Source organism: Lepisma saccharinum, chromosome 16, assembly GCF_977018435.1.
Source record: "Lepisma saccharinum chromosome 16, izLepSacc3.1, whole genome shotgun sequence".
NCBI classification, from domain to species: domain Eukaryota; kingdom Metazoa; phylum Arthropoda; class Insecta; order Zygentoma; family Lepismatidae; genus Lepisma; species Lepisma saccharinum.
The window spans coordinates 58,078,123-58,101,845 of NC_139244.1; positions in this window are offsets into that span (position 1 = coordinate 58,078,123).

Sequence of the window (23,723 nt, forward strand, 5' to 3'; positions counted from 1 at the left end):
CGATCTCATTTTAAAATATGCATTGGTCAATACTATATATATTTCTGGCTTGGTCGAATGGGGAGGAAGAGGTTAAAAAGCAACACACAGATCGAAATGGCTGCGACTAATAGATTGTGTCACGTTTTTATTTAGTGACAACTTCTACGCGAACGAGCATGATTCGCCATCAAACAGTAGCGTAACGCAACTCCCATGCTGCGTTTGGGATCGAACCAAGAACCTCTAGATTGAATTGGGTGATGTAATTATTTCTTATTCATCTCTCAGATGGTTATCACTCGCTTGGCCTAAATGTGATAAATGCAAGAGGTTACATTTAAAGAATGGCGATAGAAATTAACTTAGGTTAGATATGGGTTTTATACTCTCCATGACTGAACCGATATGGATTGGTTTAGAAAAGGATATTACTTGCCTTACAAATAGATGAAGATTGTTCCTACACTTGTCCTCTCAAATGTCACTTGTCTGACCTCCCTGTCAGACATCGATTCAATCACACACCATCGTCCAATAATCGTTCTCCACTTTGCTTCTCTCTCACAATCCGCAGACTGATCACACCTCCTGACAATTCCAACACTCATGCCACATACGCCTTCCAAGTCAATCACCCGACCTTTGTCTGATTACTTATTCAGCATTCCTATCTCTGCTACCTGCTATGCTAAGACTTTATACCTCTTACCCAATACCTTGGGCACGATACGCTCCTCTACCCCCTAATGAAAATCTTTTGATTTTCACTTAAATATGAAAGATTTAAAGTTGTATTCCATATCGATCCTTTCTATGGAGAGATTTTTTTTATTATAAAATATAGTCCCAAAATTATTGAATTAACATACCATAACCGAAAATATGTAATTTGATTAATATAGTTCTTGAAAAAGGAAAAGGAATGGAGAAAAATAACCAATAAATAAACAAAATTAATAACCAATACTTGTCAGCGTATGAAAGGTAAACACTGACATGTGAGTTTGTTATGCTGACTCATGTATGCAATGATTGAGAGTTTTACATCACACACGTTGACGTTATGATTGTCTACGCATAAAATATGTAAACACACACCACGTGACACAATTATAAGGTTATTGTTCCATCCGTATTGACCTATTTAAAAGGTTTATGGCACAGTAACACACTAACGAGGTAGTATGTCATCAATCCTGTAAACACTGACACTGCACAACACTATTAAATATTTTGAAGTTAATATTTACAAAATCAGCAACGTGTGATACTCATCCGAGTTACACTTGCACACATATGTCATATTATCGATGTAAATTTCACCGTCTCTTACTTTAGTGTATCATGTAATTATCGCTGTCGTTTTTATTTATAATATATGTTAATTATCAAAGTAAATATTTAATTAGAAAACTTGAAGTTAATCAAAATATATACACTGTATCAATAACTGTCCTTGAATAATAATATATGTACATGAATTTATGTATTTGAAAATAAGAATATAATAGTGTTCGATAGATAAAATCACAGCACTAACATTAGTCCATAAAATAATCCTTGAGTTATCCTGATTCTCACAAAGAGTTCAAGTAAAATACCATAATTTTACTCTTGTTATCATCACTTAATAGTCTCTGCGTATAGCAATGAAGTTTCTTCTTGAACCAAACCACGTATATATGTATATATTAGTTCCTTGTGGCCGTGAAAAATGTTTTTCATTTTGATGCATTAACTTTGCAGCTACAAATATTGTCATTGATGAAAAAAGTACAGTAGAAAACTGCATATCGTCGAATTGTGAATGTGAAGTATTTAGTTGTATGTAAATATTCCTTCAAATCGATGTATGTATTATCAGCGTTGAATGTCAGGTCTCACTACTACTTGATTTCAGTAGGAATTAATTAGAATAGAATGAAGGAGATCCGTGTTAAACGATTTGGTGCTTATCGACTGATTTCGCTGAACTGCGTAATTAAAACTGATGAGAGGTCTAATTGTAATTCATGTTTCCACGTGTCAAAAAATTAAAAGAAAAATCTCAGAAATAAAAATCTTGAGAAATTCTTAAGAAAGTTCGTAGATCAAAATAATTTATCTGCGTCCTTCAGGTGTAACCTTCGTTTGTTAGTTATTTCTCCAAGGTTTAGCTGGTGACCATCTCTGGATGTTGACATATGTGAAAAAGCTGAACTGAGGACTTTTAACATGGTTTCATAATATTGTTAAAATGTTCATTACACCGTTAAAATTTGAATTATCTGTGAGGCAATTCAGGTAGGTTTAGGAAAGGAAATTTGCATCGTATACCGAACAGGCATTTCCTCCTGATCGTTAGTGTAATGTTGTATGTGAGAGAACTTAATATGTCGGTATGTGTAGAGGTTTTGTTGAGACAAGGGCGCCTCTAAGTCACCCTTATTTTAAGAAAGTAGTACTTGTAAATATTACAAGTATGAAAAATCTTGTAGTTGAGGGTTGTTATATTTGAGGAAATGGAATTTCAAAAGGAGTACCGATTCAGTCATAACATTTACTCTTACTATAAATTACCCAAATTCTAATTAATGCCATCCTTTACACACCAAATATAATTACAGTCTGGAGAAGAGAAAATAAATAAATATAACTACTAATAATTACTAAAAGCAAATTGAACTTTACATATGAATGGAATGTAATGCTGTAAATACTCTTGAAGATTTTCTGAGTGTATACTGTATACTACTGCAAAATTTAAATTATAATTGATGTCTGAAAATATTTATAAATAACAATTGAAGTGAATGAAATACTTTAAATATTACTAAAAATACTGTGTCGAACGATCGTCCTTCTGTTAGTATAATTGTTAAAAATAACGTCATTAATAAAGATTAATTGTAAAATACACAACTTGCTGATAGTGTCCATGACAATTGGAATACGTAAAATAATATTCTAAGAATCCGAAATTTCGTTGTCCATTATAGACTCTTTCTCCCCTAATGATATTGCAATCAGCCTAAGAATATTCAAGGAAAATAATATACAATTGTCTATACAAAAAAAATGAAAGTTGACAATTGGTAGTGTGTAACTATATGCGTATGCACCTAACATTAAATGATATAAAAATGAAAAGTTAATTCCAATGTAGATTCCAAATGTTGTCTCACAAAGAAATAGCGTTCTGAACAGACATAAAATTCCATGTTCCCTTGTATCTTTCGAGCTGATAACCTGAGCTGAAAGAATGCTCAGTTCCCCGGTTAATGTGGAATGTGAGATATCTGCTGTTTAATTTGCAACGTGTTGGTTACTTCATGTTAAGAGAGAATTTTGATCCTGCCGATGTAGGTAGATATCGTTGCCGCAAGAAACGAATAGAATGCCTAACTTGCATATTTCTTCAGTTGTTCGGTCTTTCTGAATGTAACTCAAGTTTCCCCATTGCCTAAAGAGGAAGGATTTCCGTTGCATCCGAGTTGAACTTTATCCTTTTGCTGACGAAAGACATTTTACCATGAAGGCATTTGAAGTTGACTTTGGATATCGCTTTGAGAAGTGTGAAATACATGTGAGGGAAATTTTAAGTGGGAATTTTACAAGATGGGAAATTTCTACCATGCGGGAAAAAAAAATTAGGAAGTACTCTAAGTAACTTGATTATAACATTCAATAAACTAATCGAGTCGTATTTGTAATGAAATATCCCAAATTAGATGGATCAATGTAACTTACATGTTTAATGAAAGATACTTTACTTATTTAAGACTGTCGTAATTAATCTCATGACTGTGTCGTTAAATTTATTTATTTATTTCAGAAATTGAACGCAACAGGTATATTACCCATTAATGGCGTTCATTATACAATAATTTTGTGATAACATTATTGAAATATTGCACAGATGAATGTAGTATATAGACAGAAAACATTTAACAAACATATAAATCTTAGGTTCTATCGTAATTTATGTAATTTTAGTATATTCCTTTTCAAAATTGCGGTCGAGCAAAATAAGTCCACACTGTTTTCACTTTTGATGGTATCATTAAATGTGTTACACATATTCCAAATTGGGGATATTGTCAGAGCGTTGGTTCTATTACGACGGAGGCTGAAGAGTTGCCTTCTTGGTCGTAATTTGCTTGAGGGGACGTAGAAGTCGAGATGTGACAGGGCGAAAGGAGCTTCAATGAGATTATTTAAAATTTTGTGGAGAAAAATTAGCTGATGCATGATGCGTCTGTTGTTGAGAGTTGTTAGGTTAAAATATCTGAGAAGGTTCTCACGGGATTCCATTTGAGGGTATATACCATCTAGTTTGTACTTTAAGTGTCTTAAGAATTTACTTTGAATTTGTTCTATTTTGTTTATATCTTGCTGGGTTTGAGGGTGCCACACTATGCTTGCGTATTCAATTTTCACTCTAACGTAAGCATTATAAAGCATCATTAAGCTTCCGACATTTTTGAACTCTTTGCATGTACGCATTATAAATCCCAGAAGTCTGTAAGCCTCGTTTGTTACAAAGTTAACGTGCGCGTGAAATGTAAGTTTAGAATCAAACAGAACTCCTAGATCTTTGATTGTTTCTACCCGTTTTAATTTTTGTTTATTTATGCAATAGTCGTATTTTATTGATGTAGTGTTTCGAGTATATGACATTTGGTAACATTTTTCGCTATTTAAGATTAGTTTGTTGCTTTCGCATCAGTCCACAAGACTGTTTATGTCCGCTTGTAACTCGGTACAGTCACTGTAACTGCAAATTCTTTTGTATATTTTTAAATCGTCCGCAAAAAGTAGTTTACCCGATTGATTCAGATGTTCGTGAAGATCATTTATGTACATGAGAAAGAATAAGGGACCAAGGTTAGAGCCTTGGGGAACTCCGGATGTAGCTTCAAATTCATCGGAAGTATTTCCCTGAAACGTTACGTACTGTTTGCGGTTTGTTAAGTAGGATTGACACAATTGTAACATCGGATTCGATAGATTGTATGATTTTAGTTTTTCTATTAAGATTCTATGGTTTACGGTATCAAACGCTTTCGAAAAATCTGTATATATTACATCTACTTGAGCTCCACTATCCATCGCGGTTGCGATAAAATGAGTTATTTCTGATAGGTTGGTACAAACAGACTTTTTACATAAGAAACCATGTTGATAAGCAGAGATCACTGATCGTATGTGAAAAGAAATGTGCTTGTAAAGAATTTGCTCTAAGAGCTTGGCAGGTGCTGCCAGGACTGCTATCGGCCTGTAATTCTCTACATCATTTTGCTTATTTGTTTTTGGTATCGGGGTAATTTTTGCTAATTTCCAAATATCTGGAAATGTTGAGGTGGAAAGTACAAGATTGAACAACGTGTGCAGGGGGTATTTGAGTATCTCACCGCATCCTTTAAGTATGTAAGGCGGAATTTTATCGGAACCAATAGATTTTTTCGGTTTAAGATGTTTAATGGCATCTTCGATTTCTTTAAGACTAATATCTGATAGGTTTAGAGTAGTGTAATTGGGCCGGTTCAAAGCCACACTTTGTAGGTATCCCTTTTTTTTATCCATTGAATATCACTTTTTGACATATTTTGACAATTTTTTGTCGACGTTTTAGCGTTCACCGATGTTTTTAGTACAATTTTCACTGCACTATTTTTTTCCCCACTCACACTTGGTAGGTATATCACGATCTTACGTGATATAACTTAACCTATCTTTTTTTCTTACGATTTTTTAATTTTTTTTACGATCCTAAGTGATATAACTTAACCTATCATTTTTTTTTATTTACGCACCGAACTAACCTACAAGGGACTCTGTTTGTTTTAATATTTCAGTCGAGAACATGAAAACGATACCTGAGGAAATAGTTCTAGTGTTTGCTACTAGATGTCGCCGGTGGCGATGTGGACATCTAGTAGCAAACACTAGAACTATTTCCTCAGGTATCGTCTTCATGTTCTAGTGTTTGCTACTAGATGTCGCCGGTGGCGATGTGGACATCTAGTAGCAAACACTAGAACTATTTCCTCAGGTATCGTCTTCATGTTCTAGTGTTTGCTACTAGGTGTCGCCGGTGGCGATGTAGACGCAGTGTTGCCACACTATGAGGGCCTTCCCAAGGGGCAAAATTTCCCTTTTTGGACCATTCTTTTTCCCTTCACCTAAGCAAAATGACATAATAGAATAATAATTAGTTGTGGTAGTAAAAGCAGTATTATTAGCGGTGGTGCAGTTGCGGTATTGTAGTATTTTTAATCGAAATTTCTCTTTTGGCTAAAAATCTCGGTCATGTGGCAACACTGCGTGGATGCATAAAAGAACAATTTTACACGACCTCTCTCGGTTCTCCTCCGTAGCCGTGCTTGTTAAGGCGTTCACTCGTTCTTGTCATTGTTCGTTCTACGTGTGGCCTATAGGTTCGAACCCGGTCGTGGTCGAAAGTTTTTCAGCGTGTCTAGGAGTCTTGATAAGCGTGTATATTTACTTCTAAGTGTTGAATCTTCGGATTCTGAACGAGGTTGTGGAATGTATATGTTGATCTTGATATATATATATATGGTGTTCATGTATGTATCCAAAGCACATTGGAAACAATATTCGATCATTAGCTGCGTTCGACCACTGCTTCGGAGGAGTAACCACCCCCTGTCCCCGGGGGTCCCCCCCCTGTCCCTGGGCTCGTGTTCCCGGGGTCCTATCCCTGTCCCCGGGCTCGTGTTCCCGGTTAAGTTAGGTTAAGTTAGGTTAAGTTGTCTATGTCTAATGTCTATGTCTATGTCTAATGTCTATGTCTAATGTCTATGTGTAATGTCCATGTCTCTGTCTTTGTAGGTTTTTTTTTTTTGTCCTAAGATTTTTTTTTTAACGCTGGACTTAGAAAATTTTCGATTGATGAAAAAAATGGTTCCATGACGACCTATGTTTATTTTGGTATGGGTGGACAGAGGACACCGAGACTCGACCAACACACTAAACCCGACCTTTCTGCGACTATTCGTTCGAAAGTTACGAGTGATCAAAGTTTTGGGAGGTGGGCTAACTTCTTACCCCTTGACCCCAGGACCACCAAAACTTGGTACACGTATTCTCCACCTCCAAAATCGACAGGGGGGGGTAGCTTCGCTACCAGTATGGGGGTGTTTCTCGATATATTTTTTCGATAACTCTTACCATTTTCGAGATATTTGCAAATTTAAGATTTTTTAACGCTGGACTTGGAAAATTTTCGATACATTTTTTTTTGTTCCATGACGACCTATGTTTATTTTGGTATGGGAGGACAGAGGGCACCTAGACGATGCTAACGCAAGAAATCCCAGCTCTCTATGATTATTTTTTCGAAAGTTACGAAAAACATTTTTGGCAATTGGCCCACCCTTGACCTCCAAGAACCTCCGAAAACTTTGGTACACGTACTCTGCATCACCAAACTCGACAAGAGGGTCAACGGGAAGGATATTCGCGCTATCTCTTACTGTTTTCGAGACATTTTGCAATTTAACGCTGGACTTGGAAAATTTTCGACAGATGGGGGTCAAATTTTGGTTCCATGACGACCTATGTTTATTTTAGTATGGGTGGACAGAGGACACCGAGACTCGACCAACACACTAAACCCGACCTTTCTGCGACTATTCGTTCGAAAGTTACGAGTGATCAAAGTTTTGGGAGGTGGGCTAACTTCTTACCCCTTGACCCCAGGACCACCAAAACTTGGTACACGTATTCTCCACCTCCAAAATCGACAGGGGGGGTAGCTTCGCTACCAGTATGGGGGTGTTTCTCGATAACTCTTACCATTTTCGAGATATTTGCAAATTTAAGATTTTTTAACGCTGGACTTGGAAAATTTTCGATTGATGAAAAATTGGTTCCATGACAACCTATGTTTATTTTGGTATGGGAGGACAGAGGACACCGAGACTTGACCGACGCACTAAACCCGACCTCTCTACGCGTACTCTACGTCACCAAAAAAAAAAATCGACAAGGGGAGGTGGTGTTTGGAGAGATTTTTCGATATCTCTCACTGTTTCCACTTGTGATTTTAGGTTTTTGATAGACGACAACGACAGAGCCATGTATGAGTAAACATCTGAACTCGGTGAACAAGTCAACTTTTTTCAGTACGTCAACATTTTTCTCTCTCATTTCTTAGTGAATGGGTTAGGTGACTTGCAACGACGAAGGCCTTCTAGCAACACGTACTTAGCTTATGCCGGCGTAATTCGCTAAAATATGTCTTTAACTATTGTCATTTAGGAACCGCTTCAGTCCTGTTGTTAATTTGGTTAAGGTAATTGATCCAAAAATAACAAGGGGGAGGGGGGCAATTAAAAGTTCGAAATGACAATAGTTAGAGGTTTCTCCAATCTAGTAAAGTGGATTGGTTGAAATTTCCAAGGCGTATTTTGCATTTTTTTTTTTTTCAAATATGAACATGTTAAAACTGAACTGTCTCTGATTTTGAGTTTTGTATTCGCCCCCGAGAAAATTCTATATAAAATAACATACCTGGAAATTATATTCACGTTAAGTTGAATTTTGATTTTTTGCAATCACCCCGAGAAATTCTATATAAAATAACATACCTGGAAATTATATTCACGTTAAGTTGAATTTTGATTTTTGTAATCACCCCGAGAAATTCTATATAAATAACATACTTGAAAATTGTATTCACAGTAGATTGAATTTTTTGAGTTTTGTATTCACCCCAAGAAATTCTATATAAATAACACACTTGAAAATTGTATTCACAGTACATTGAATTTTTGAGTTTTTGTATTCGCACCCAAGAAATTCTATATAAATAACATACCTGAAAATTGTATCGCTATATACTAGACTTTTTGATTTCTGTGATTTTCGAAAAAGCAATGGCATCCACCAGCAGTTTCAATCGTAAAAATGATAAAACTGAATGTGTCACTTGTGGGAAGCTAATCTCAAGGAACAATTTATCGGTACACAGGGCAAGATGTAGCGAAACAGGTTCGAGAATTAATCGTTCCTTACATTCTAAGCCCTGTGCTCGATGTGGAAAGATGATTAGCATTGCACATTTAAGTAAACATCTCAAAATTTGCAAACCATCGACCGAACGAGCATTGAAAAGAAAAATCGATAATCCAGAAACGGAAGCTTCCACTTCCAAGCAAATTAAATTATGTAATGAACGAAAACCAATCAGATCTGCATTCAACCGTCATATTCAGGATTTCTCTTTTACTTCGGAACCAGGCCGGGACATTCTTAGTTTCTTGCGTGAAACAAAAACATCCGTGATAAATATTCTAAAAAATAAATTGGAAAATAATTCCATAAAAGTATACGTTGATCTATTTTCCGAATACGAAAAAGTCGATGGTACAACAAGTATTTTTTATCATCGAACAAAAAACCAGGCTCTTCATTTGGCGGACGTCGATAATTTGGACGAATTTTATTCCGATCTTTCAAATGAACTGGTTAAGAAACACGACGATTTCGAGGCTAAAGGGTCGGGATGGTCTCTATGTGGAAGTCCTCACACGTTAACCGTTTACGTGAACCGATTCTCGCCTCTTCGTGCATCCAGCTACGTTCCTCTTCCACCGAACATTCAACACAAGAGGGCTGTGTTAAATATACAGAACGGCGATAACAAGTGTTTCCTTTGGTGTATATTGGCTGCACTGCATCCTGTTCATTGGTCAAATCATCCAGAACGGATTTATCATTACAAACAATACGAGTCCGAGTTTGAAAGTGTAATGTCTGGCATCGAATACCCGGTGACATTGTCGGATATAACAAAGTTCGAAAATCGTGCAGGAAAACGCATCGCTATTAATGTATATTCCTTCACGTCAGATAAATATCTCGTGCATCCCGTCAGGATAAGCGATATCGACGATGACGATGCTTGTGTGATTAATCTCCTTCTAATTTCCAACGAGGATGTCTATCATTACACGCTAATTCGTTCAATGTCTCGATTACTAGGAAGCCAAACAACCAAGCATGAACATTGCATCGAAGTTTGCCCGAGATGCCTAACCACGTTCGACGACCGTGACCGACGTGATCATCAAAATCTTCATAGTCGTCAAATTGCTATCGAGAAACTTGCCGAACATAAAATTTATTGCGGCGACAACAGACCGGCTAGAATGTTGATGCCCGAAACGAACGAAGTCGAAGAATTCAAAATGCACAAGGCATTGTTAGAACATCCGGCCATCATCGTCGCTGATTTTGAGGCGTTCCTCAAACCACTCTCGTACTGCGAACCGGATCCCGAACTTTCCTCCACAACGCCGTACCAGCTTCATCAACCAAACAGTTTCGGCTATGTTGTTGTGCGACGTGATAAAATAAATGAAGCATATATATACCGCGGACCAAATGTAATCGAACACTTCCTGGAAAAAATGGTGGAGGAGGTTGAGGTAATTGGTAGCGTACTTCTTACATCAAAACCGATGGCACCTTTAACTGAAAATGAACTTCAAAATTACAATTCCACAGAGGTGTGTCCGGTATGTGATCAAAGTTTCACTGATGAGAACAAAAAAATATTCCACCACGATCATTTCAGCGGAAAGTACATAGGTGGAATTTGCAACACGTGCAATCTTAAAATCCAGAAACCTAAATTCATCCCCATATTCTTTCACAACGGAAGCGGATATGATTTTCACCACCTGGTGAGACATCTTGGCTACGATCCGAAACGTATAGGTGTCTTGGCCGAGAATGAAGAACGCTACATTAGTCTCAGCAAGCAAGTGTCGATTCCGGGAACGAAAAATACAATCGAGATGCGCTTCCTGGATTCGTATAGATTTCTCTGTGCAAGTCTGGATGCTTTAGCGAACAAACTCACCGACGATCAATTTAAAATAACTAGAGCTAGTTTTCCCAACGTAGACATAGAACTCGTTAGACGTAAAGGGGTTTACCCTTACGAATACGTTAGTGATGGCTCTAAATTTAACGACGACGCTCTCCCACTTACAAGAGAATTTTACAGCAGACTGAGAGAGAAAGGAATCACGGACGAAGAATACCAACACGCGCAACTCATGTGGGAGAAATTAGAATGTAGGACGCTCGGAGACTACCACGACGCATACTTAAAATTAGACGTGACGATACTCGCGGATGTTTTTCAAGCTTTCAGGAAAACAGCAACGAATATTTATAAATTAGATCCAGCTTATTTCTACAGTCTACCGGGATTAGCGTGGTCGGCAATGTTATTCCAGACAAAGGTCAAGCTGGAACTGATATCGGACGTTGACATGTTGCTATTTATCGAAAGAGGGATACGAGGTGGAATGGTGCAATGCGTACAGAGACATGCAAATGCTAATAACGTACACATGAAAGAAGATTACGATTCAAATCGAGCATCGAATTACATCTTCTACGCCGACGTTAATAATCTCTACGGACATGCCATGGTACAGAAGCTTCCTTACGGGGGATTCGAATGGTTAGATCCCACTTCGATAGACATTATTCATTTCGACGATAGCGAGTGTGGTTTCTTCGCAGAGGTAGATCTCCAATTCTCCGACCACCTGCACGACACGTTTTCGGATTTGCCTCCGACTCCCGAAATCAAATGTCCACCCGACTCGGTTCAAGACAAGCTTTTGTTAACATTGGACCCTAAACAGAGATACGTCGTCCACTACAAGAATCTCCGGTTTTTGATTGGGAAGGGTGTTCAGATAGTAAATGTTAGAAGAATACTAAAGTTTAAACATTCCACGTGGTTAAGACCTTACATAGAAACTAACACACAACATAGAACAGCTGCCACTTCCGATTTAGACAAGGACTTCTTTAAATTAATGAACAATGCGGTGTACGGAAAGACCATGGAGAATGTTAGAAAGCACGTAGACGTGAAATTAATTTCCGATAAGAATAAATGTCGGAAGTGGATAGCCGATCCTAGATTCAAGTCGAGAAAAATTTACAACGAGAATTTAGCACTTTTCAATCTAGATATATAATTGATGAAATTCAGAAAACCAATTTACGTTGGCGCAACGGTTCTCGACTTGTCGAAACTTTACATGTTCGAATTTCATTACGACGTGATGAAACCCTTCTTCAATGATAAGATATCACTCTTGTACACGGACACCGACAGCTTCATTTACAGCATACAAACACCTAACCTATACGAAGACATAAAAAATCCTTCCATGCTTGAGTATTTCGATACTTCTGCGTATCCTCAACCCAACAGATTTGGAATTCCATCTCGTAACAAAAAAGTCCTAGGTAAACTGAAAGATGAATGTAACGGTGATATTATTGTCGAGTTCGCGGGTTTGCGTTCGAAGATGTATGCCATGAGAACAGAGAGTAGCGTCACGAAGAAAGCAAAAGGTGTGGGCAAGAATACGGTGGAGAACAAACTCACCTTCCACGATTACATCGATTGCCTTTACTCACAATCGACGATACTAAGTATAGAACAAAGAATCCAGAGCGTCGAACATATCATCACCACAAACAAAGTTAGAAAAATTGCGCTGGATCCCGATGACGATAAGAGGTGCGTCCTCGAGTGTGGTATTCACACATTGCCTTGGGGACATCGTCGTTTAGAAATAAATAAGAATTGCGCACAGTGCAAATAATTAGCACTCACCACCACACACAACAATTTTCACTAACTCAAAAAAAAAAAAAAAACATTTTGTTACTCAGTAAAAAAAAAACACTTTGACTGTCATTACAAAATAAAACTTTGACCGTATCCTTAAATAACCAGCATGCCTATGAACTTGTTCGGTTTCAAAAAACAGATCATCATGGAAACTATACCAGATCATGAAGTCTTACCTTCCGTGTTACCTAAACTCGACGGTCTGTTGATCATTCACCTCAACAGCATTTGGACGAAATTGGATGATGAAATCGGCAAGATGTTTTACGTCTTCAACAACAATTTACATTTTTACGAAATTCCGATCGACGGGAAACTTCGGATCACCGTGAATCCCGAGAACGTAGGCGAAATCAAAATATCTACCGGCAAGAACATTTTTCGAATCAAGCACGACAAGATGCTTTCTAACATGGCGTACGATGTTTCCGCAGGAGATTGTTTATACGTGGAACTCCTCGGAGATTACGACAAACTCATTCCTCTCTTCGTAGAATTACAAATCACCTATCCTATTATAAATAACCGTTAACCAAAATGCCTAACGACATTTTCGGCAACACCAAGCGTGTAGACCACGCAGAAGAGATTCTCATATTGGATGTTCGAATTAAAAAGTTGAGGAGCGATTTGATCGCTTTGCAGGAAACCTTAAACAAAAGTTTGGAGTCGGAAATAGCTACGCTCCAAACGCAATGTCTCGACCCCATTCTGAAAATCGATTCCGAACTGAAAATGCTCATAAAAAATTACGTTGACGTACCTTCTTACGACAACGTTCAAAATATACAGTTGAGCGTGGATAAGCTTCAAAATGATTTGGCCAAATTACAGCAATTTCAATCGAAAAATGAAGATTTGGAAAAATTGAAACTCGAAATCGAAGAACGAACTTCCGCAATCGAAAAGAATTTCTCTGAACTTCAAACCGTCGTGAACGATATAGACGTAGAACGTTTGCACGTCGTCGTTTCCAAATTACAAGAAGAATTCACCGGCACGTTGGAAGAAATTAAATCCAAGTTACAGACTTTGGAAGATACCATGACGAACCTACCATCGTCGGACGAACTGCAGGTCATCGGTAAAAGCGTCGCGAACATAAAAATTCAATTGGAGGCTTATCAAGATTTCGAACACATTCAAGCCACCATCGCTACGCTTCAGGCGTCATTGGACTTGATCAACGAAGAAATTAAAAATATTCACGCTGAAGCGAGCGCGTTGACGAGCATTCAAGACACGTTGAGCACGGTTCAGCAGAAGATCCAATATTTAGAAAATTTGAACGTCGAAACGAATCTCGCTCATTTTCATCACGTGCTGGACAACATACAGGGTGACTTGGAATCGTTACGGACGAGCGTGCTTTCGAGCGAAGATTTGGAAAAATTGAAAACGGCCGTGACGGCACTATCCGATTCGAGCGACATCAAAAGTTCGTTGAGTGATCTCGAAAGTAGGGTGGCCAATCTCCCCACCTCCAAAGAATTACACGCTTTGAAAAGGAACATATCTCGAATGCTGAAACGACTAGAAACGGAAACGGCAAACGTGGAACAGATTCGAGATGAAATTACTTCGCTGGTGTCGACGTTGCCCACTTCGCAGAGCGTCACGGATCTTCATACACAGTTTACCGAGATGCGAAGCATCGTGAACGATCTTACCGAGAAAAGTTCGAAATTGAATCAAGTCGAGAACCTTCAGAACATTGTCGTCAACATCAGAGATCAAGTTGGAGTGCTGGAATCCACGCAGGAATCGACGCTGGCCTCTTTCGGTGCCAAGTTGCAAGAACTCAACGAAAACTACAAGCAGTTGAACGTGGAAGTGAAAATCAAACCGTCATTTTCTGCCGTAACGGATACCATCGTCGAACATTTGTTGCCCGTACAAAATACACTGGGTCAGCTTCACAGTAATTTGCTCGGCGTCGACACTAAATTCGCCAAATTGTTCACCTTGCAAGCCATCGAAATCAACAGCGTACCCAATCAACAGAGAATCTCCACGTTCGTCGAAGGTAACAAACTGTACATGTTACATCCTTATCATCCGTACTACAAGTTTCTCCTCGATGGCACGATTCAGATAAACGAATTTTCGTACTGGTCTCACGGGAGAAAAGCTAGCGTTCCCACCATGACCTTGATATCGAATCGTGGTGTCCAGAAAGCAGGAAACATTCCTCTGGCACGTTGGAACGAAAAGCGCAACATATATGAAATACACGAAGACGAAGATCTTACCGTTTTCGACGTGAGTGCCGGCGATAAGCTGATCATTCAAAACACAGGTGAGGTACCACCCTCTTTGAATCCCATCACGCTCGTGCTTCTCTTCAAACGTAATCTCTAAAAAAAATGTCTAGGCAAGCCATCGTCGAAGAATTGCACAAACCTGCACGCCGCAACTACGAACGTTTAGCGGTGGTAACCAAGGGCATCGATGACCTCTGGCAAAGTGACCTCGTGGAGATGAGCAGCGGCAATTTGAAAAACGTACATAAATTGAACAAGGGCAACAAGTAGCTCCTCACCGTCATAGACACGTTTTCGAAATTCGCATGGGCTCTGCCGTTGAAAGCCAAAACGGGAACATGCGTCACGGAAGCATTTAAATTAATTTTTCGCGAAAGCGACAGACGACCACGGTTTTTGCAAACGGACAACGGTAAAGAATTTTACAATGCCGTATTCCAAAAGTTTATTAAAAAACATGACATTCGACATTATTCGACTTTCAGTCACATCAAAGCCAGCATCGTGGAAAGATTTAATCAAACCTTGAAAACACACATGTGGAAACGATTCACGCTTCGGGGAAATTACAAATGGGTTGACATCCTGCCGGAACTCGTCGACACCTATAATGATACGGTACACAGAACGATAGGCATGAAGCCAGCTGACGTTACGAAATCTGACGAGCAGCGTTTAATTTCTACAGTTTACTGTCCAAAGTACACTCCCACGACTACCAAGAAATCAAAATTCAAAATTGGAGACCAGGTGAGAATCAGCAAATTCAAACGCACCTTCGAGAAGGGATTCACAAAAAATTGGAGCACGGAACTTTTTACGGTGGTTCGAGTTTTATCCGGAAACCGACACACGTATATAATAAAAGATAGTAGCGGCGAGATTTTGAAAGGAAGATTTTACGAAGAGGAACTCTCTAAAACGAAACACCCCGACACGTACCTCATCGAGAAAGTATTGCGTAGGAAAGGTGACAAACTGTTTGTCAAATGGTTGGGACTTCCGGAAAAGAGCTGGATAGACGCGAACGAAGTGATCTTGTGAGTACGTGGAACGTGGTGAAGCTTCTACCGGATTCGGAAAGTCAAACGAAAAAAAAGAACGGCGAGTTGCTTCCCGACAGCATCCGCTGTCTAATCGTAGGTCCTTCGGGGTGTGGGAAAACGACACTGCTCGTGGACAATTTTCTCCTCGCACCGAATTGGTTAGATTGGAAGAACAGGTACCTGTACGTGTTCTCGAAAAGTTTGGAGCAATCCAAATACCAGCAACTGATGAAACTGTACGATGGTCTGGACATTGCAACGTTCGCTTCGGAAATAAAACCACTCGACGATTGTCGTGAAAATTCAGTCGTTGTGTTCGACGACGTCATCCTGGAAAATCAAAATGAAATTCGCAACTTTTTCACGCAAGGTCGTCACAAAGGAATGGATTGCTTTTACCTAGCTCAAACGTTTTCCAAAATTCCAAAACAGTTACTACGCGACAACGCTAATTTCATATGTTTGTTTCGTCAAGATCACACCAACCTCAAGCACGCGTACGATGACTACGTAGGCGGAGACATGAACTACAATCAATTTTCGGAACGCTGCTCTTCTTGCTGGAACAGTGACGATTTCGGATTCGCGACGATCGACATGACGAGGAAACCCAACGACGGAAAATACAGAAACAAAATCAACGACTTTCTAAACGTTGCAACGTTGTGAGAAACGACGTGTATAAATATCTTTATGACGAAACGAAAAATCGAAGACGAAAATCTTAAGCTTCGCGATTACCTCGCGAAACGCTTCAAAGGTTGGAAATCCGAGAATCGCGGATTCTACGAAGAGAAGAAACGTCAAGATCAACCTGTGATCGATGCCATCAGCGATCTAGGTAAGGAAATTAAAGGCGTCACGGAACAAAATAAAAATTTGATCAACGAACTCGTACCACTTGCAGCTAAAAGTTACGCTGTACCCACGCCCATTTCGAGCATTCCTTCGACGCCGTTCGAACTGAAGGACGTACCACGACGTCGAGCCATAAGCAGCACGTCTTCGGATAAAATCGAGTTGGGACCTTTGGCACGAGACTACCTGAGCACGGGGAAGTTCGACAAGGATGAAGCGTTCGGATTGTATCCGAGCATGGAAACCAACGAGGGTGTGGTTTGGAAGATTGGGAATTCGAAGGTGACCTTCGAAGGCAACGACATTAAAGTTAATTTAGGCGACAAGAATAGTTGGAACAGGTATCCCGGCACTGTGGGACTGTGGGAACTCGTTGCCAAAAAGCAGCCGAAAGATTACACCGACGAAGATTACCAAAGTTACAAGGAAATTCTGATCATGACGGATGCCTTGTACCAAAACAACGACGCTACGCAGAATCGCGTGAAATCGAGCAGCGGCGAAAAATACAAGAACCTCATCAAGCCGATATGGAACCAGGTCAAAACAGGCAGCGGCGTCAAACTCTACAACACCCTGCCCAAAGAGTTTGTGTGGGTGGACGACGTGCGCAAGCTCGTGGACCGATTGTTGGTGATTGCAGGAGAGGAGAATGCGGGCAATCGTAATTTTTACAACGAGAAGGTTTGCATCGTGGACATGATCAGCACCAAACTTTCCAACTTCATCGTGAACGACGACAAGGGCATAGGGTACCTGATCAAAATTATCAACACGCTGCCTCCGAGATTCTGGTACGTGGCCGAAGGAAAGGGACTCGTGAACGACATCATCAACAAGTTACCTTTCGAGATGCATTTACCTGGCTACCAGTACTGCGGACCGGGTACCAAACTCGAGAAAAGATTGGAGAGAGGAGACAAGGGTGTGAATCCGTTGGACGCGGCATGCAAAGATCACGACATCGCTTACAACACCACGCAGACGGATCTGGATGCACGTCACGAAGCAGACAAGAAATTGGAACATGCAGCTTTCGAAAGATTCGTCAGCAGAGACGCTTCGCTGGGTGAAAGAGTTGCCGCACTGGGCACCACCATCGCCATGAGCACGAAACAAAAACTTGGGTGGGGTATATAAATAACATACAGTAAAAAAATAACAACATGTCTTGTATAACAAACTTACCGCCCGAACTGTTATGCATCATATTCAAACATTGTTTAAACGGAGATTGTGGGGATGTAGGGAAACTTTTAAACATAGCAAGAACAACGCCGAAATTTCGTATACCTTGTGAAATGCTTATCAAGAATTATCTTCGGGAGATCAGTGGAATGAGGTGCGGTGATCTCGACACTGTTCTTTCGGCCGCAGAGAAAAAATTAAACGAGAGAATGGACGAACTGCACGAGGCGAGGCAGGGAAGAAGACGATACACGGATGATTGGCGCCAGTCTAAACAGGAGACTGAAGATATTATTACGCACATCATCGCGTTTTCGGAAGCACGGACTTTTTTCTCTAACACATACAAAAAAAATCTTCGATACAAATCGTGAAAAAAAATATACATGTCAAAAAAATGTATGTGTCAAAAAAAATATGAGATAAAAAAATGTCAAAAAAAATGTACATGTAAAAAAAATTGCCATGGAAAAAATTTTTATCGTCAAAAAAATTTGTCTCGTCAAAAAAAAAAAAGTTGACGTGGACATCGTCAGAAAAAAAAGTTGCCTTATCGTAAAAAATTTTTATCGTCAAAAAAAAATTGTCACGACAAAAAAAAAGTTGCCTTATCGTAAAAAATTTTTATCGTCAAAAAAAAATTGTCACGACAAAAAAAAAGTTGACGTGGAAAAATTATCACCGTCAGAAAAAAAAAAGTTGCCTTATCGTAAAAAATTTGTCACGTCAAAAAAAAAGTTAACGTGGAAAAATTATCACCGTCAGAAAAAAAAAGTTGCCTTATCGTAAAAATTTTTTAACGTCAAAAAAAAGTTGACGTGGAAAAATTATCATCGTCAGAAAAAAAAATGTTGCCTTATCGTAAAAATTTTTTATCGTCAAAAAAATTTGTCTCGTCAAAAAAAAGTTGACGTGGAAAAATTATCACCGTCAGAAAAAAAAAGTTGCCTTATCGTAAAAATTTTTTATCGTCAAAAAAATTTGTCTCGTCCAAAAAAAGTTGACGTGGAAAAATTATCACCGCCAGAAAAAAAAAGTTGCCTTATCGTAAAAATTTTTTATCGTCAAAAAAAAATTTGTCTCGTCAAAAAAAAGTTGACGTAGAAAAATTATCACCGTCAGAAAAAAAAAGTTGCCTTATCGTAAAAATTTTTTATCGTCAAAAAAAAAATTGTCACGCCAAAAAAAATGTCAAAAAAAAATGTACCTGTCAAAAAAAATGTGAAAAAATGTAGGTGTAAAAAATATACGTCAAAACAATTGTACGTGTCAAAAAAAAAAAATGACAAAAAAAAAGTTGTAAAAAAAATGTGCAACAAAAAAAAATGTACGTGTCCGAAAAATGTACGTCAAAAAAAATATACGAGAAAAATATACGTGCCAAAAAAAATGTACAAGACAAAAAAAATGTACGTGCCAAAAAAAAATTGTACAAGTAAAAAAAAAACGATATATAAATAACACATCGTGAAAAAAAATCTACGAGATCAAAAAAAATAATTCTTCGGTATATAAATAACACACATTGTGAAAAATTAAAATTCTCTAACACACACATACTGAATTTCTCCTTCGATATGACTGAAAAAAAAAATAAGTGATCTCCAAGCATTGAAACAAATGCTAAATTTGTCAGTCGAGTATGTAAAAATTCAGGAATTGGAAGTCGGCAAACCTTACACGATAACTTCCGGTTCAGTTGTTTCTACCCAGTATGGTCCCAAGGTGCGTCTGTTGCTCGACGGACAATACAGTCAATTTTTACCAGATCGATACGCTAACATGTTATCCGACGAGAAGCTATCTATCTTAATGGAGAACAAAACTCGAATCGTGTACAAGGGGACAAAGGAACTTCTTGGTAAGAAAACGAAGCACGTAATAGAATTTGTGTAACGGCTGAGCGGAGTATATAAAATAACATACCTTGAAAAAAAAAATTACACGAGAGAGGGAAAAAAAATCTCGGAACATACATATATATAAATAACATACCTTGAAAAAAAAAAAATTACACGAAACAAAAAAATCTCGGAACATATTTCTATATATAAATAACATACCTTGAAAAAAAAGTTACACGAGAGGGAAACAAAAAAAATCTCAGAACATTTATATATATAAATAACATACCGTGAAAATAACATATAGAGCATCAACATGAAGCCCAAGGGTGTCGTGTACCAGATACCATATTCGAATCTGAAAAATCTAGGTGCCCTCGATGGGTTACTCACCAAGAAACAACGCGAGAAGAAACGTTCTTGCCTGTCGAAAGGACACGGAATGAAATTACTTCTCAGCACACCTCAATTGAGACGCTTGCAGCGTTCGCGGAAACAGCAAAAGATAGGGGGTTTCATATTCAGCATCCCGGCCATCCTGGCAGCATTGGGGGCCGTTGGAAGTTTGGCTGGGGGTAGCGCCGCCATCGCGAAAACCGTCATCGACTCGAAGAAGAACAAGGCGGAATTGGAAGAACAGAAACGTCACAACCTGGCCATGGAGAAGAAAGGGGGGAAGGGTGTGATGAAGAAGTTTAAAAAAAAGAAACAGCAGCACTCACCAACCGAGACATTGAATCTCTGATCGAACCGTTACGAATCAAAAACTTCAGAGGAGTTTTCATGTCCGACTCGTTACCTTCAACCGTTAAAAGTAGAGAATGCGGAGTAGTCAACTTGGACAGTCAAGAAAATCCAGGCACGCATTGGATATGTTACCACAAATATGATAACAAAGCATTCGTTTTCGATTCTTTCGGAGGTGTTCCGCCTACAAATTTAATTCGATATCTGAAAACGAACAATCCTATACACTACAACGACGAACGCATTCAAAATTTCGGAGACGTGAACTGCGGTCATCTCTGTCTCTCCATGCTCGCGTTTCTCTCTAGAATAAATGCCTACGATCAAAGATTTCCAGAAAGCATTGTGGAACCTGAAACATCACGATGGGCGTGTTCCATCTCACGAGCGAATCTTCGATCTTGAAACTCACGCTGCACGACGACATCGTCTATCCTATACCGCGTTTGGTAGAACCTGTCCCGTTTCCCGCGCTAGGGAGCGCTCGACAGTTTCGGTGCCAATGAGAAACGAGGAAAAAATCGTCTGCTGGGCAGCGAGGAGCGAATGGAAGCCAGAAGAGAGGCGCTTACGTAGACGCTGTTGTGACGTTGCGTATTTTAATTGGCTGCCTGGCTTTGACTTTCCCCAGCACGGAGAAAAGGGAGCGACCAGCTAGCGCGGGAACCGAGACAGGTTGTAACAAACGCGGTATAAATCCGTGGCTCTGCGTGCATTCTACAGCATGTACCTCATACCTAACGTCACGAAGCACAACAACAAAATTAGAGTCGGAAGCGAACATATCGTCGTCACGCCGGGTCAATACAATCTTTCCACTTTGCAAGCTCACTTACCTAAAGGCACGTACCTTTCTTAAAATTCGGTCACGCACAGAGTGGAAATCGTGTCGGCGACGGAGACCGTGGACCTGGGCACCATGGGAGAACTTTTAGGTTTCGAGAACCACACCAAACTCGAAGCTGGCATCAAACACACGGCAACCAACATTCCTAAATTCTTGGCCATAGAGACTCTGAACGTTCACTGCAACATGGCGGAAGGCATGATCACGAAATCCTCGGATGGGGAGGGGTTGCTGGGAAGTCACAAGCAGACGGGAATCATAGCCACGTTCAAACCAAGTTCCGAATTCATGGAACCGATCATCTACACGCCCTCTTCGCCGATCTATTTTCCAGTATGTCGCAACCGCATAGACGACATAGAGTTGGTGGTGACGAACGAGAAAGGAGAGGTGGTGGATTTCGCAGGTGCAACGACCACTGCCATCGTGGAGATCAACGTATAATAAATAACACACATAGTGAAAATGGAGCAAATCGAAAGTTACGAATTGCAATCTTTCCCTCCGAACCGTCGCACGTTCGCCAATTTGAACGAAGCGAACCGGGAGATCGAATACGACGTGGACGTAGGGGATGGGTTCGTTCATCCTCACAGAGCGGACCTCTACCTTCAATTCGACGTGGTGAAGAAAGAAAGCGGAGACGCGTTTCCGCCCAATGCAAATTTGATACTCGTGGACAACTTCGTGCCTCACCTGTTCTCGCAGGTGGAGGTGAGGAAACACAACACCGTCATCGACAGAATAGATTATCCAGGCATCACGTCGACGGCAGTGGGAACTTTGAAATTATCCAAAACGGACGCAGCGTACTATCAGGCGGGAGGGTTCGAAGCGGGGACGAAAATATCGACGACAAGTCACACGGTGCTCTTTCCCATGCGTCTGCTTCCGGGATTCTTCTCGGACTACAAGGAGATCATGTGGAAGGGAGGACTGAGAGTCACATTTCGAAGAGCGGCCAACGACAACGACGCACTGATGCGATACACCAACTTGAACGCAGACGGCACGCCGATAGCCAACACATTACCCGAAGCGGCGAAATGCGTCATCCGGAGCATGGAGTTGAGAATGCCGATCGTGGAATACGAGACGAACTACGCCCTCAAGTACAAAGCGGAGATCTTGAAGAGTCCGCAGGTACCGATTCACTTTCACGGTTACCAGTGCGTGCAGAAGTTGGCGTCGGGAAGTCACATGGAATTCGACGTGACGACGCAGTTCAACAACATACAGTTCGACATGCCAGATTTCGTCGTGGTGCTTTTTCAGACCGGACGCAATAAGAATCAGGAGAAAGATTCCAGCAAGTTCGACGACTGCAAGATCAAGAACGTTTATCTCAAGAACGGCAGGAACGAAGTGTTCCCGCGCGAAAATTACAACCTCGACATGACCAAAGATGATTATCTCAAACTATACGAAGCGTTCTCGGCTTACAAACGCGTGACCGAGGGAAGCGTGGACATGTACTACGCTCCCAGCGAATTCAAAACACGCAGGCCGATGTTCGTCATCAATACCACAAAAAGAAAGCAGGTGGTGGTCAACGATCGAACCAACATCAAGATCGTTTGCGAGTTCCACGACGCGCTGCCTGCCGATACTCTATGCAGCGTCATCCTGATCGCAGAGAAGTCCTTCGCGTACGACGTGAAGAACGAGAGGGTGACGGAACAGTTTAAAAAAAAAAATTGCCACATGCTAAAAAAAAAAATCTACTAAATTTACTACCACAACTAATTATTATTCTATTATGTCATTTTGCTTAGGTGAAGGGAAAAAAAATGCGTAAATAAAAAAAAATGATAGGTTAAGTTATATCACTTAGGATCGTAAAAAAAATTAAAAAATCGTAAGAAAAAAAGATAGGTTAAGTTATATCACGTAAGATCGTGATATACCTACCAAGTGTGAGTGGGGAAAAAATAGTGCAGTGAAAATTGTACTAAAAACATCGCTGAACGCTAAAACGTCGACAAAAAATTGTCAAAATATGTCAAAAAGTGATATTCAATGGATAAAAAAAAGGGATACCTACAAAGTGTGGCTTTGAACCGGCCCAATTACACTACTGTTTAGTTTATCGATGTCACTGTAAGTTTTAATATTCAAAGTTATGTAACGACGTCTACCTTATTTAATGTGCCTGACGACGTTCTGGCTGTACATTACATTGGTAATGTCAAACCAACAAAAACAATTAAACAAATAACAAAAGGCAATCATTAACAACATATTTACCTTTTGTGCCAGGGTAAGTGC